Source organism: Ranitomeya variabilis, chromosome 5, assembly GCF_051348905.1.
Source record: "Ranitomeya variabilis isolate aRanVar5 chromosome 5, aRanVar5.hap1, whole genome shotgun sequence".
NCBI lineage: Eukaryota > Metazoa > Chordata > Amphibia > Anura > Dendrobatidae > Ranitomeya > Ranitomeya variabilis.
Window position 1 is genome coordinate 259,166,138 of NC_135236.1, and position 15,301 is coordinate 259,181,438.

The 15,301-nt window shown below is 42.8% G+C and overlaps 1 protein-coding gene across 11 annotated transcripts in view; it reads right to left on the reverse strand.

The window, feature by feature from the left end:
- NEO1 (neogenin 1) overlaps positions 1-15,301 on the reverse strand; it is a 175,527-nt gene that overhangs the window by 114,936 nt on the left and 45,290 nt on the right. The window lies entirely within an intron of this gene.

A 15,301-nucleotide genomic window follows, 5' to 3' on the forward strand; every position in this document is an offset into this window, starting at 1 on the left:
TTTAGGTGTTAATGTTTTATATTGAAAGAATATAGATAAGATTGACATGGAAATTTTTTTTTTTTTTTTTTTTTTACATATTTTAGTGGTTGCTTTTAGTTAATACATTTGAGTACGGTAAGTTTTAGTCTGAATTCTTTATTCTGTTTCAGATACGCAGTTTTCAGCCTGCTCCAAGTTTCAGATTTTTGGCTTGTGGAGTGTATCTGTCAGTAATACAGGCTGGATGGGAGACCAACATGTATACAAGGATGCTAAAGGTTTTAAATAGCTAATACACCAGCACAGCTTCTATCCTGCACTTGTTTCGACTTCACATGCATTCTTCCTTCTCTATAATCTGCTTTCTCTGTCGCCGGTGAGATACTTTCTTCATGCTGTGGAAATGAGTGGACAACCCCTCCACCTGTCTGCTGCTATGTCCAAGGCTGGTTTCACACAGCTGACATTCATAAATGGACCATGCTGATCGGACCAGCTGTGGATCTCCTGACCCCTGACCTCAACAGCCTCATACATGCCTATGAGGTTGTTGTGTTCAGGTTAGGAGATCCGCAGTCAGTCCGGATCTTGTGTTCCTCCTGACTGTCCATGTCAGTGTGCTGCAGCATTTCTCCACACCCAGAGTCAGATTGGAGTCCTTTTCATGGGGTGGTGCCATCTTCTTCACTCTCACCCACCATCAGACAGTAGCCTTTATATTTCTACCTACACAAGGATTCAGCATCATGATATCAGCCTCTATGAAAAATGGCCATCACATTGTCTGGGCAGCTTTTTACTTTATAGTTAGTTAACTTTATTAAGATCTCAACCTAATCTAGAAACAGGAAGTCATGTTTCGAATCAGCATTAGATATCCAGGCTTTGTAATTACCCAGTGAAATCCTTACTGTAATAACAAAAGTCATTATTTCACCATTAGTCCCATGAAGGTATGTCATGGATGAGTTCTAAGCAATCAGCGATTCTGTGAAGAGAAATTCAAATACATGCATATTTAGGAAAGAGTAGGCTTGGAAAAATAAATACATGAAGTGTAATAAGTACCCTTTCATTTTAAAGTTCTATTCTAAAAACATTGCATTATGGGGAAAATACAAAGACGTGCAAAATGAAAGAAAAAAAAGGGGGGAGTGGGTCAAAAAGTAGATTCCAATTTCAGTATGTTGCCTGCCCACCTATTTAGCACAAGGCCTTATGTTACAGCCAGGCGTGGACTGACCCACAGGAGAATCCTCCGGTGGGCCCCTGTGCAAGAGGATACCACCCTCTTATAAGAGCAGTACTTGGCACCAGGGGTGTGGAGTCGGTAAGCCAAACCTCCAACTCAGACTCCACCAAAATGGGCTCAGACTCCAACTCCATGACTCCGACAGCCCTGACTCCTCAATCTCCATGACACAGACTCCACCAAAAATGGGCTCCGACTCCACAGCCCTGACTCCTCAATTTCCATGACACAGACTCCACCACAAATGGGCTCCGACTCCACAGCCCTGACTCCTCTATTTCCATGACACAGACTCCACCAAAAATGGTCTCCGACTCCACAGCCCTGACTCCTCAATTTCCATGACACAGACTCCACCAAAAATGGGCTCCGACTCCACAGCCCTGACTCCTCAATTTCCATGACACAGACTCCACCACAAATGGGCTCCGACTCCACAGCCCTGACTCCTCTATTTCCATGACACAGACTCCACCAAAAATGGGCTCCGACTCCACAGCCCTGACTCCTCTATTTCCATGACACAGACTCCACCAAAAATGGTCTCCGACTCCACAGCCCTGACTCCTCAATTTCCATGACACCGACTCCACAGCCCTGCTTGGCACAATATACTAGAATCATTATGTACAGACAAAGGCACCATCTTATTAATTTAACAATCTACCCAAATCATTGCTATAGAAATTTGTGGTTGATTGTGACGTCATTTGCATGTAGTTGAAAGTTAGACTTGGCTAATGTTTCTCCACGATCCTAAACCGACTCTTCTTTGCCGCAATTATTTATGCTCATCTGACCAAACTGCAAAATAATCCAGGAAAATTAAAAATACTTGAGATTAAGTTCTCCATAGTCTGGATCACAACACCAAGAAACTGAAAATTACAAAAACCGGAGGTTCACATTACAAAGACTATTGATGCACATTAACTAGTAAAGACAAAAAAATGATTTATTCAAGAAAGCCACAAATGTGCTGTAGGTGTTATCTTCCTAAGGTCAAAAGTGAATGTCTACGATACTATAATATTGAAACCGGAGACATCTGCCTACATATATGGCTGTCTCCTGCTAGCACAGGTCACACACTAGACTTTCATGTCCTGTAAGATTACGTTACACACATAGGGCCACGGCATAGGATTCCACCCATCCTCCACGTAATTAAATGTAATAAAATTCCCTAAAGGGTAGGTGTTAACTGGATATATGGAAAAAGAATACAAATGTTACACAAACAGCCCGAGAACAAAAATGCTAATATGATTAGGATAAAATTACACGTAAACATCTTTAGTGGAAATATGGTTTGTAAGTGGATGAAAAAAGTCAAGAGATGCTTTTAAAAATCAGTGAAAAAATAAATAAATATATCGCACCAACTAGAGAAAGAAGGTGTCCATCCTCTAACAATACCGCACGGCAGTATTTTGAAAGTATTTGGAAGCCAAAAACATAATGGTCCAAAACATGAACGTTTTTTTCTATGTAGTTCAACTGTGTTGTAAAAGTGGTTGATAAGTACTGATCATAATGGTTTCCACTAATTATATGTAACTAGATAACTGGTTTATGTCTGAGATAAACCAATTAACACCCAAATGCGTTATTCCATGAACTTTCATTACCCATCCACAGGATAGTTGATAAATACATTATTGGTGGGAGTCCCCCACCGATCCCAAAAATAAAGTTTGCCAAAGTTGTCTGATCGGAGCTGTCGTGTGCATGTGGCCACCAGTTGCCTCATTTCTATGGCTGTACGGGCAGTCCGTGATCACCACAGCTCCCACACACAATGAATAAAGCAATGGTCCAACATTTGCATTATTGCTCCAAACATCCAGAGAACACGGGACCCCTGTTCTTATCAGTGGGTTCCCAAAAGTTGTTCCCCCTGTAATTAAGCATTACCTTGCAGATTGTTGGGATGATCCCTTTGAGGGAGCTTTAAAGAGCACAGGCACAGCCAGCACTGTAACAATTACCAAAGGCACATGAATGAGAAATAATGTAAGTGTATACCCTACAAGGGTCTAGAGATTATTATAGACGTTGGGAGGCAGTCCACTTCACTTTTTTAGCAACCAAAGAATACATTTCCATAGATATCAATGGACAACAACACAAAGTTTGGCGTCAGTTACAGTTTTAGTGGCAATCACTACTTGGCTCCTTGGGAGTTGTCCGGCCCTGCTGAGGTAAATCACCATGAACATAAGGAGATATCTTACTTTCTTGTCATTATGGTCAATACCAAATACCAGAAATTATGTAAAGACGTACAATGAATAATGACAGGAGTAAAACGGGCATTTACACTTTCACATGAAATACAAACATTCCAACCTACAAAGCCATTATGGGAATAGTGCAAAAAGGAAATGGCACTAATGACTTTAGTGTTTATGGTGGATGAAATTTCAAACCCAACATATAATATTCATTCTGTTGGGTCATAAAAGCGCGAGGAAATGTACAAGGATAGGAAATGAAAAAAAGAGGCACAAGTAATGATGCTAATCAATATGGTTGGACTTCAGGCCCATCAGTGATGACATCCAAATGTCACTGCTTCTATAGCCGTACACGCGACACACACAAGTACCCAAATGTGTGCAGCGGACAACGGCTGGGACAATCGGAGATACTTTACTATTTATATATATTGGGCGATAATAGGCGGCACCACTTAAATCCTATAGCCATATTTAGATCAACGCTGAGAAAGGCGGATCCTCTCTTCACTATGCTGTAGCTCAAAATTTCCTCCATAGCCATAGGAGATCTAGGAATAGAGAGAATCCAAAATTGGTGAAGCACCCTCACCAGAGTTGTCCGAAGGAGCGGTAGCCGCTCAATGCAACTGCTCCATGTCACCAACAGGTCGTCCTGTGGACCGGGTCTGTTCATAAAAATCCCTTTAAGTAGGTGCCAACTAACAAATGACCATCAAGTATTCCTTGACCAAGAAACCACAAAAACACTAGTGCATGCCCTTATCTCCCGCCTTGACTACTGCAACTTCCTACTCTCTGGACTCCCCTCTAGCACTCTGGCACCACTCCAATCCATCTTACACTCTGCTGCCTGACTAATCTACCTGTCTCCCCGCTATTCCCCAGCCTCTCCCCTATGTCAAGCCCTTCACTGGCTTCATATCGTCCAGAGACTCCAGTTCAAAACCCTTACTATAGCATACAAAGCCATCCACAACCTGTCTCCTCCATACATCTGTGACCTCGTCTCCGGCTACTTACCCACACGCAACCTCCGATCCTCTCAAGATTTCCTTCTCTACTCCCCTCTCATCTCTTCTTCCCACAACCAAATCCAAGACTTCTCCCGTGCTTCCCCCCACTCTGGAACTCTCTACCCCAACCCATCAGACTCTCGCCTACCATAGAAACCTTCAAAAAGAACCTGAAGACTCACCTCTTCCGACAAGCCTACAGCCTGCAGTGATTCTCAACCTACTGAACAGCCGCACAACCAGCTCTACCCTCTCCTAGTGTATGCTCACCCATCCCCTGCAGACTGTGAGCCCTCGCAGACAGGGTCCTCCCTCCTTATGTACCTGTGTGCCTTGTTTTTTTGCTCATGTTTATTGCATTTGTCTATATTTGCCCCCTTTTCACATGTAAAGCACCATGGAATAAATGGTGCTATAAAAATGTATAATAATAATAATAATAATAATAATAAAGTAACTTAGCTTTTTTTACATCAACCCCAGAAAAAAAGTTAGAGAAGAGATTTCTCCAGGAAACCATCTAGGTCACACACACTGAGCCATACGTGATAAACCAGCCTAGGACTGCTCAGTGAGGAGACAGTGAACCACACAAAACTCACAGGGTATGGGCACAGGTGGTAGGGGTTGTTGCAGAAAAATCTGAAAATTATTTTTGGAAATGTGATACATCACGCACATGGATTCTTGCAAATCAATGGGATAGTAGCGGAAAAATCTGCAACAAGTCTGCCTAGTGTGAATATCCACAATCGCTTAGACGCAGGTTTAACCTGGCAGCTAAGCTTATCAGAAGAAAGAAGTAATATTTAGGGGTGGGGGGGCAACACGTTGCCCTAGGTCCAGCGATATTGAGACGCCTAATAATACAGAATTGTATTTCTGCGTACAGATTCATCAGCACAGAGTGAGCAAATAGGACTGAGCCTTGTTCTCTGCAAAAAGCAGCAAACAGTCTCATGTGACCTTGGACAAAGCAATATAAGACCGGCACTAAATGTGTTTTCTGTGATACTACTACGCCAGCAGTTTGGCCTTTGCGGACAGTAATTTCAGTATACAAATATGGCTGGAGAGCTTTTCTTTTTAACAAGCTTTTTGTTTGCCTAAAGGCAGTAAAGGGCATAAAATAACAAAACCTCCATTATTTACCTGACAAATACACTGCTGCCCCAGGGCTCTCTAATGATCTGTTTACTTTCTTCAGTGGTCACAAGTCATCTACCCACATGACCGCTGCAGCCAGTCACTCTGGACAGATAACATGACTACTGCAGAGAAGTAAAAAGAGACTGAAGAATTGGAGCTGCAAGGGATTCATCCCATAGTAATGGATGATTTATTATGTTGTAGGCAGCATGGTGGCTCAGTGGTTAGCACTGTTTCTTTATGGTCTTGGGTTCAAATCCCACCAAGGACAACAAGGAGTTTGTATGTTCTCCCCGTGTTTGCGTGGGTTTCCTCCGGGTTCTCCGGTTTCCTCCCACACTCCCAAGACATACTGATAGGGAATTAGTAATCCCCAATGGGGACAGTGATGATAATGTGTGTAAAGCGCTGCAGAAAATGATGGCTCTATATACAGTGGCCTGCAAAAGTACTCACCCCCTTGGCTTTCTACCTATTTTGTTACATTACAACCTACTGCTTAATGAAAGGAAGCCCACCTGTGTGCAATCTAAGCATCATATGGTCTGTCAGTATATATACACCTTTTCTGAAAGGCCACAGAGGCTGCAACACCATTAACCCCTTATTGAACACCAATTTGACTTAAAACTGACCTGCGAAATACAGAATAGCATCCCCCCAAGCGTGACAATCCAGCAGCTGTACACTATAGCTGACAACTTGCTGTCACAGACTATGGCCATTTAACCCCTTAAATACTACTATAAATAGTGACTACAGCATCTAGATGGTTAACAGAGTGTGGGGGCTCCCTCTGTAACCCCAGTGGCACCCTGAGATCTTGATTGTGTGGTCCTGATGTTTGCGCAGGCAATTCATGGCCAAACAACGGCTTTAAGGTACCTTCACACTAAACGATATCGCTAGCGATCCGTGATGTTGCAGCGTCCTGGCTAGCGATATCGTTTAGTTTGACACGCAGCAGCGATCAGGATCCTGCTGTGATATCGCTGGTCGTTGAATAAAGTTCAGAACTTTATTTGGTCGTCAGACCGGCGTGTATCGTCGTGTTTGACACCAAAAGCAGCGATACCAGCGATGTTTTACACTGGTAACCAGGGTAAACATCGGGTTACTAAGCGCAGGGCCGCGCTTAGTAACCCGATGTTTACCCTGGTTACCAGTGTAAAATGTAAAAAAAAAAAACCTACATACTCACCTTCGCGTCCCCCGGCGTCCGCTTCCCACACTGACTGAGCGCCGTAAAGTGAAAGTGAAAGTACAGCACAGCGGTGACGTCACAGCTCTGCTGTTAGGGCCGGTGCTCAGTCAGTGCAGGAAGCGGACGCCGGGGGACGCGAATGTAAGTATGTACTGTTTGTTTTTTTTACATTTTACGCTGGTAACCAGGGTAAACATCGGGTTACTAAGCGCGGCCCTGCGCTTAGCAACCCGATGTTTACCCTGGTTACCCGGGGACCTCGGCATCGTTGGTCGCTGGAGAGCGGTCTGTGTGACAGCTCTCCAGCGATCAAACAGCGACGCTGCAGCGATCGGCATCGTTGTCGCTATCGCTGCAGCGTCGCTTAATGTGAAGGTACCTTTAGAGTCTGCCGGCTACAGTGGCCTGCTCAGAAGTTAGAAACATTTAGGTGGTAAAAATAATGGTTTTCATTCCTGACATGCCACTTTACATTAATTCCTGAACAGCACCTAAAGGGTTAATAAACTACCAATGGTGTCACTTTTGGGGGTTTCCAATATATAGGACCCCCAAAGTCACTTCAAAGCGGAATTGGTCCCTCAAAAATAAGTTTTGCAAATTTCCTCGAAAAAATGAAAAATTACTGCTACATTTTAAACCTTCTAAAATGTTAACAAAATAAAACAACATTTTACAAATGGTGCTGATGCAAAGCAGGCATGAGGGAAATGTTATTTATTAATGTTTTTGTGTGGTATGACCATCTGGATTAAAAAGATAATTTAAAGTTTGAAAATTGCTAATTTTTCACAATTTTTGTACATTACTGATATTTTTATAAAGAAACACAAAATACATCAATCTAAGTTTACCATTATCATAAAGTATGTGTCACACAAAAAAATCTCCAAGTCAATGGGATATGATGAAGCATTCCACCCTTATTACTACATAAAGTGACAATAGTCAGATTTCAAAGATTTGGCCCTGTCAGGGGCGAAATCAAGAGGCACCACTAACCAAACACCATGAAGACCAAGGAGATCTCCAAAAAAGTCGGCTGACAAAGTTGTTGAGAAGAACAAGTCAGAGTTGTGTTATAAAAAAAAAAATCCCAATATCTGATGATCCCCCGGAGCACCATCAAATCCATTATCATCAAATGGAAAGAACTTGGAACCACAAGAAAAGCAGGACAGAGACCAAAGGTAACCCTGAAGGCGCTATAGAGTTCTCAAGCAGAGACTGGTGTATCTGTAGATACGACAACAGTAAGCAACACACTCCATAGAGGTGGCCTTTATGGAACAGTGGACAGAAAAAAACCTTTACTTACACACAAAGACTGAAAGGCCCATTTTCAGTTTGCCTAAAGACAGGTGGGAGACTCCGCAAATGTATGGCGGAAGGTGCTGTGGTAAGATGAGACCAAAATGTTACTTTTTGGCCAATAAGGTAAACCCTATATTTGGAGCTAAACCAACACAGCTCATCATCACCCCAACAAAACCATTCAGACAGTCAAACTTGGTAGCATCATGCTGTGGGAATGCAGCAGGAACTGGGAAAATGATCCAAGTCAAGGGGGAAGATGGAGGACGTGAAATACAGGGATATTCTTGAGCAAAAGCTGTTTCAGTCTATCAGTCATTTGAGACTGGGATGGAGGCTCATCTTCCTACAAGACAATGACCCTAAAAATATTGATAAAGCAACCGTCGAGTTGTTTAAGGGGAAAAGTGTAAATGTTTTGGTGTGGTCTAGTCAAAGCCCAAACCTTAAAGGGAATCTGTCACCTTATTTTAGGCCTATAAGCTGCGGCCACCGCCATCAGGGGCTTATCTACAGCATTCTATAATGCTGTAGATAAGCCCTCGATGTAACCTGTAAGACAAGAAAAATAAGTTAGATTATACTCACCCAGGGGCGGTCCCGCTGCCGTCCGGTTTGATGGGCATCGTGGTCCGGCGCCTCCCATCTTCATACGATGTCGTCCTCTTCCTTGCTTCCTGTCGCGGCTCCGGCGCAGGCGTACTTTGTCTGTCCTGTTGAGGGCAGAGTAAAGTACTGCAGTGCGAAGGCGCCGAGAAAGGTCAGAGATGCCCAGCGCATGCGCACTGCAGTACTAAAGTACGCCTGTGCCGGAGCTGCAACAGGAAGCAAAGAAGAGGACGTCATCGTATGAAGATGGGAGGTGCCGAACCACGATGCCCATCAAACTGAAGGGCAGCGGGACCGCACCTGGGAGAGTATAATCTAACTTGTTTTTCTTATCTTACAGGTTACATCGGTGGGGGGGAGGGCTTATCTACAGCATTATAGAATGCTGTAGATAAGCCCGATGGCGGTGGCCGCAGCTTATAGGCCTAAAATGGGGTGACAGATTCCCTTTAATCCAATTGAGAATCTGTGGTCAGACTTGAAGATTGCTGTTCACCACAGGAAACCATCTAACTTGAAGGAGCTGGAGCAGTTTTACCTTGAATGGGCAAAAATCCCAGTGGACAGATGGGGAAAGCTCAGAGAATTATCCAAAGCGACTTGTAGCTGTAAATGCCGCAAAAGGAGGCTCTACAAAGTACTGATTATAGGGGAGTGAATAGTTTTGCACACTGACGTTTTCAGTTATTTTGTCCTATTTGTTGTTTGCTTCACAATAAAAAATAGAAGCAATTGTTCACAGTTGTAGACATGTGCTTTACAAGAACTGATGCAAACCCTCAAAAAAAACAGTGATAATGCTAGCCCCCCCCCGCCAAAAATGAAATAAAGGGGGGGTCTCATGGCATTACAGATCTTAGGAATATTGTTGTTATCAGATATGCACATTGGTCTTTAATTTAGGGTTCAATCTCAGGTCAGTTTAAATGTCCATGGTGAGCTATTTTTAGAAGCTCTGGTTTTAACTGGTGTTTTTGGCGCCCATTTCAAAGGATTTTTATTGGTGGTTATGGTTGTTGGGCAGATTTATTCTGCTATATATTTGCCAGCTTTTACCAGGGAACATCATTCCGCTGGAGAAGTGAAGAAAAGAAGAGACCCCTTTCCAGGATGGAAGAATTGCTGCAGCAGCTGATCTCCAGAGCCGGCGCTGAGGGCGGGGTTGACTGGCTAAGGAGCTGCCTCGCTATAGAACCTTATGCGGTAGCATCCGAAGCCGTCTCCCCCCCTCCCTTACCGGCATCCCAGGCTGAGTCCCCGTGTCAAGACGCTGCAGAGCCACCATTGGTCATCAGAGCTCCAGGCTCTCCGGCCCTGCCGTTACCTCAGGATGGACCGGGCCCGTCGCAGAGGACCAGACGCCGCTCTCAAGCGCCATCCAGGAAGCCTCGCGGTGCTGCATCCAGGAGATCTCGCAGCCCAGCGCGAGAGCTCACACAGCGTCCTCAGCCGTCGCCAGCCGCGTCATCAGTGAGCGCTGGCAGAACAGGGGTAAGATGCAGCCGTACAAGCGCTGCGGGAACCCCTCTGTCAGGCGCCCTGTCGGCGATGGCTGCGGCCTCCTCCAGCATCCCAGCTCCCGCACCGGATCGCGTGCTCCCGCAGCGTGAGGACTCCATCGGGTCAGGATCAGCTGGCTCGCACCGGCGCTCGCCCAACATGGAGGGCTGGAGTGCTGGCAACTCTTCTGGACGCAGCAGCGACGCCATCAGTAGGGGTGAGAACATTCATGTGCCCCTGTCTGTCTCACACTCTGATTTTAAAAACATGATCAAGGATGTGGTTTCAGAGACACTGGGGGAGGTTTTTAAATCTCCTTCTCCCACAGTTGTCAGTTTTGACAACAGTCCTGGAATTTCCACATCCTCTACGCTAATTCCTCAGAATCACTTTAAAGAAGCTCTGACTTGTGAGCTTTCTCCCCTTGGTTTTCATCTCAGCTCAGCAACAAAGGAGCTGATTTGGAGTAACCAATACATTGATTTATTTTCTCTGCTTCCTCGCAGGGATCAGCCGGGTAGGTTGGAGAGGCGCGATGAAAAATCTGATTCGGATGACGTTAAACGTGGTCACATCAGATCTTTCAACAATTGGATACAGGCCTTTTCAATTTACTCGGCGGTCCTGGGCGAGAAATCACCCAATTTATGTAGTAAATTGTTTCAACACATTGACATAATTTTGGAGGCATACCGCAACTTTGGCGGTTTTGCCTGGATTAATTATGATGAATCTTATAGGCAAAAGTTAGCTGTTCATCCTGACCTCTCCTGGGGTACGAAGGATGTGGGGCTTTGGATTAATCTGATGCTGCCTCAGAGACAGTCTTCAAATAAACAGGTGTCATCAGCCCTCCCTAAGAAGGGCGTCTGTTTTGCTTTTAATGACTCTGTCTGTAAGTGGAATACTAACTGCAGATTTCGACATGAGTGTTCATTTTGCGGAAATGCGCACTCTATGTCACGATGCTTTAAAAAGCAGTCCGCTCAGCAAACACTTTCCAGGGACAGCAATGCAAAAAGCCTCGACCCCAGTGAAGCTGGAAAGACTGGTGTACTGGCTAAACAAGTACCCAGATCTTCTGAGCAGTAAATTAATTTTTAACGGGTTTTCTAAAGGTTTTTTTGTGCCTTCTTTTAAAGGGATCGGTTGTAAGTTGTTAAGGAATCTTCCCTCTCTGGCATTTAATCCCGAAATAGCTAGAGAAAAATTTGGTAGGGTCGCAGGTCCTTTTACCTCCCCTCCTTTCCCAAATTTTCGTATTTCTCCGTTAGGTTTAGTACCCAAAAAAGATACGGGATCTTTCCGCCTGATTCACCACCTATCGTACCCCACTGGTTCATCTTTAAATGATGAGGTAGATAAAGACGTCTGTTCTGTTAGCTACTCATCATTTGATTTGGCCATAGACATGCTTAGGACTATGGGTAAGAACGCTCTTATGTCCAAATCGGACATTAAGTCGGCGTTTCGGTTATTACCTATGGATCCTAACGGTTTTAATTCATTAGGCTTTTATTTTGAAAACCAGTTTTTCTTTGACAAATGCCTCCCTATGGGTTTTTCCCTGTCTTGTTTTTACTTCAAGAGCTTCTCATCATTTTTGCATTGGATACTGGAATCTAATTCCCCCAACGTCAATATTTTGCATTATCTAGACGATTTTTTGTTTGTAGGCCCCCCTGAATCCTCAATTTGTTTAGATACACTTAATAGTTTTATTAAAATGTGCGAGTATTTTGGCGTTCCCATTGCCCATGAGAAAACCGTTTTTCCTTGTAATTGTATCGAGTTTTTAGGCGTTACGTTAGACTCGGTTAAAATGGAATCCAGACTCCCGCCGGACAAAATTGTAAAATTATCCACTGCACTAAATAATTGTCTTACCAAAAAGAAGGTGATCTTAAAGGATCTTCAATCTTTACTCGGCCTACTAAATTTTGCTTTGCGTATTATTCCAATCGGTCGAGTCTTTTCTAGACGGCTTTATGATGCTACCAAAGGATTAACGTCTCCTACTTCTCATATCAGAATTTCTTCTGAGATGAAGGAGGATTTAAAAATTTGGTTAGAATTTCTTTCAGATTTTAACGGAAAGTCTTGCTGGCAAACTGCTTTTATTTCTGCTGACTCAATCCCCTTCTCTGTTTCAGTGAATTCCACTTCCGGCTGTGGTGTTCTTTTGTCACATCATTGGTGTTATGTTCAGTGGCCATCTCATTGGTTGGATTCTCATATCACAAATAATGAGATGGTGCTGGAACTCTTTGCAATTTTTTTGGGGCTCTATTTATGGGGCTCTTTGATTCAAAACTCCAGGATTAGCATCTTTTCATTGAATCAAGGAGTACTTCTCTCCATAAACACCCTGTCCTCTAAAAATAAATGTGCTTCTTTGATTATAAGACAGTTGGTTTTAACATGCCTAAAATTTAATATTTGGATCAAAGCGAAACAAGGTGTGAGTGCATGGGCTTCAGTGGCGGGTTCACTGTGCAAACATGAGCGGTCAATTTTTTGCTTACAGGTACCCAACGCAGATTTGGAGCCAACTCCTTGCCCGCAGTCAATTTGGGAGCTGATTTCGATTTGATTCCTCAGTGTATTAGGAATTCCCTCTCTGCTAGATCATGGGCCGATTATTCGGCCGCGTGGCTTAGATGGGTGAATTTTTGCGCCCTTCATAACTTAAATTGTAATGTATCCAATGCCTTATCCGGCCTGCAGTTTGCAGTATCTCTGTCTGAATCAGGCCTCTCCCACTCAGCTATAGCTAAATCCATTGCAGGGGTATCGTTTTTTCTAAAATTAAGGGGTAACCCCCCCGCTAATGAGTTTTTTCCCCTTAAAGCAATTTTTGAAGGGCTTGAAGAGATCTAACTTTAAACCAGATTCAAGACGCCCGATCTCTTTCCAGCTTTTGAAGGAATTATGCTTAGCGCTCCCTGATGTTTGTAGTTCTAGAGAGGAGAGCCTTTTATTTTATTCAATATTCACACTCACATTTTTCGGTGCCTTGCGGGTTGGCGAGGTAGTCTCAACTAAAAAATCGGAACCTTCTGGTCTGTTCAGGTCTAATGTCAGAGTTGATAATTCTCAAGTAGTTTTATTTATTAGACAATCAAAAACAGACCAGATGGGCAGAGGTTCTAGGTTAATTATTAACTCTTTCCCTGAGCCGTTAATCTGCCCAGTATCTAGTTTAAGGCGTTGGCTTACTATTAGGCCAGATATTTCAGGCCCGTTATTTATTCATTTGGATGGTTTACCTGTAACTATATTTCAATTCAATGCAGTTCTAAAAAAATGCTTATGTTCTTTGAATTACCAACACCTTAGGATCACTTCCCATTCTTTCCGTATAGGAGCTGCTACTGAAGCAGCCAGATGAGGCTTAGAGGATGCTTCAATACAGAAATTGGGTAGATGGGAATCTAATAGATTCAAATTGTATGTTCGCCACGAACTTTACGATTACTAATTATCTATTTATTTTTCAGGTCCATTCATAGTGTGGATTATTGGACACTCGTATATTTTTTGGGCAGAGAAGAGGGCCAGGCAGAGAGTTTATACTGAGAATTTATCATTTAATTCTTCTCAAGTTCAGATCTTCTGGCACAGTGTTCGGGGCATGAAATGGTCAAATTTTTGTTTTGAGTTTAGAAAATGTATTAACATGTTTCCTTTTCCAGATTTAGTGATTTTTCATCTGTCCGGTAACGATCTGGGCAAAATGAGAACTTTAGATTTATTAGCTTTTATGAGGTCTGATATTTGCAGCATTAGACAGTCTTTTCCGTCTGTTGGTCTTGTTTTTTCTGAAATTGTCCCCAGAATTTTATGGTCTGATTCTAAGTTTTTATTTTTGGATAAGATTCGTAAAAGAATTAATAGGAGTATGAGTAAATTTTTACCATTAATTGGCGGTTTTTCTTTTCGTCATGAGGATTTAGAAGGGTTTTTATCAGGACTTTTTCGGAATGATTTGGTCCATTTATCAGTTATTGGATTGGATATTTTTAACTTAAATTTACAATCAATGGTTGAAAAGTGGCTGTGTGGTTATGGGGGGGCCTCGCCTCTTTGAGGCTTGGCTCTTGGGAAAATCGCCCATTGGTATGGGCGGATTGGATTTGGTATTTTTATGGAAATATGGAAGTTGTGATTACATTATTTATTTTGTTTGTAACTGGTTTAACCCTAAATAAACATCACGGCCATTTTTCTTCCACTCAATAAATTCTGTGTTGTGTTTTTATTTATTATTTAAGGAATAGATCTTGTAATGCCATGCTAGCCCCCCCCCGCCAAAAAATGAAATAAAGGGGGGGTCTCATGGCATTACAGATCTTAGGAATATTGTTGTTATCAGATATGCACATTGGTCTTTAATTTAGGGTTCAATCTCAGGTCAGTTTAAATGTCCATGGTGAGCTATTTTTAGAAGCTCTGGTTTTAACTGGTGTTTTTGGCGCCCATTTCAAAGGATTTTTATTGGTGGTTATGGTTGTTGGGCAGATTTATTCTGCTATATATTTGCCAGCTTTTACCAGGGAACATCATTCCGCTGGAGAAGTGAAGAAAAGAAGAGCCCACCCTCCCTCCCCTTTTCTTTGTTAAGTCCCCGTCGTGATGTTCTTGTTTGTGGGAAAATCGCCCATTGGTATGGGCGGATTGGATTTGGTATTTTTATGGAAATATGGAAGTTGTGATTACATTATTTATTTTGTTTGTAACTGGTTTAACCCTAAATAAACATCACGGCCATTTTTCTTCCACTCAATAAATTCTGTGTTGTGTTTTTATTTATTATTTAAGGAATAGATCTTGTAATGCCATGCAGGTGGTGAGGTAGCAAAGCACAAAAAATGCTAATACTTTTGCAAGCCACTGTAAGCATAATAATATGCCATTTGCTCAAGGGGGTATTGCATTTCAGTAAAACTTCCGAGTTTTAAGGAACCGTGAAGTGGAGCATAGAACGGTTTTACAATTAAATTTGTTTGCAGTGGTTCTTTATTATCTACAAAGC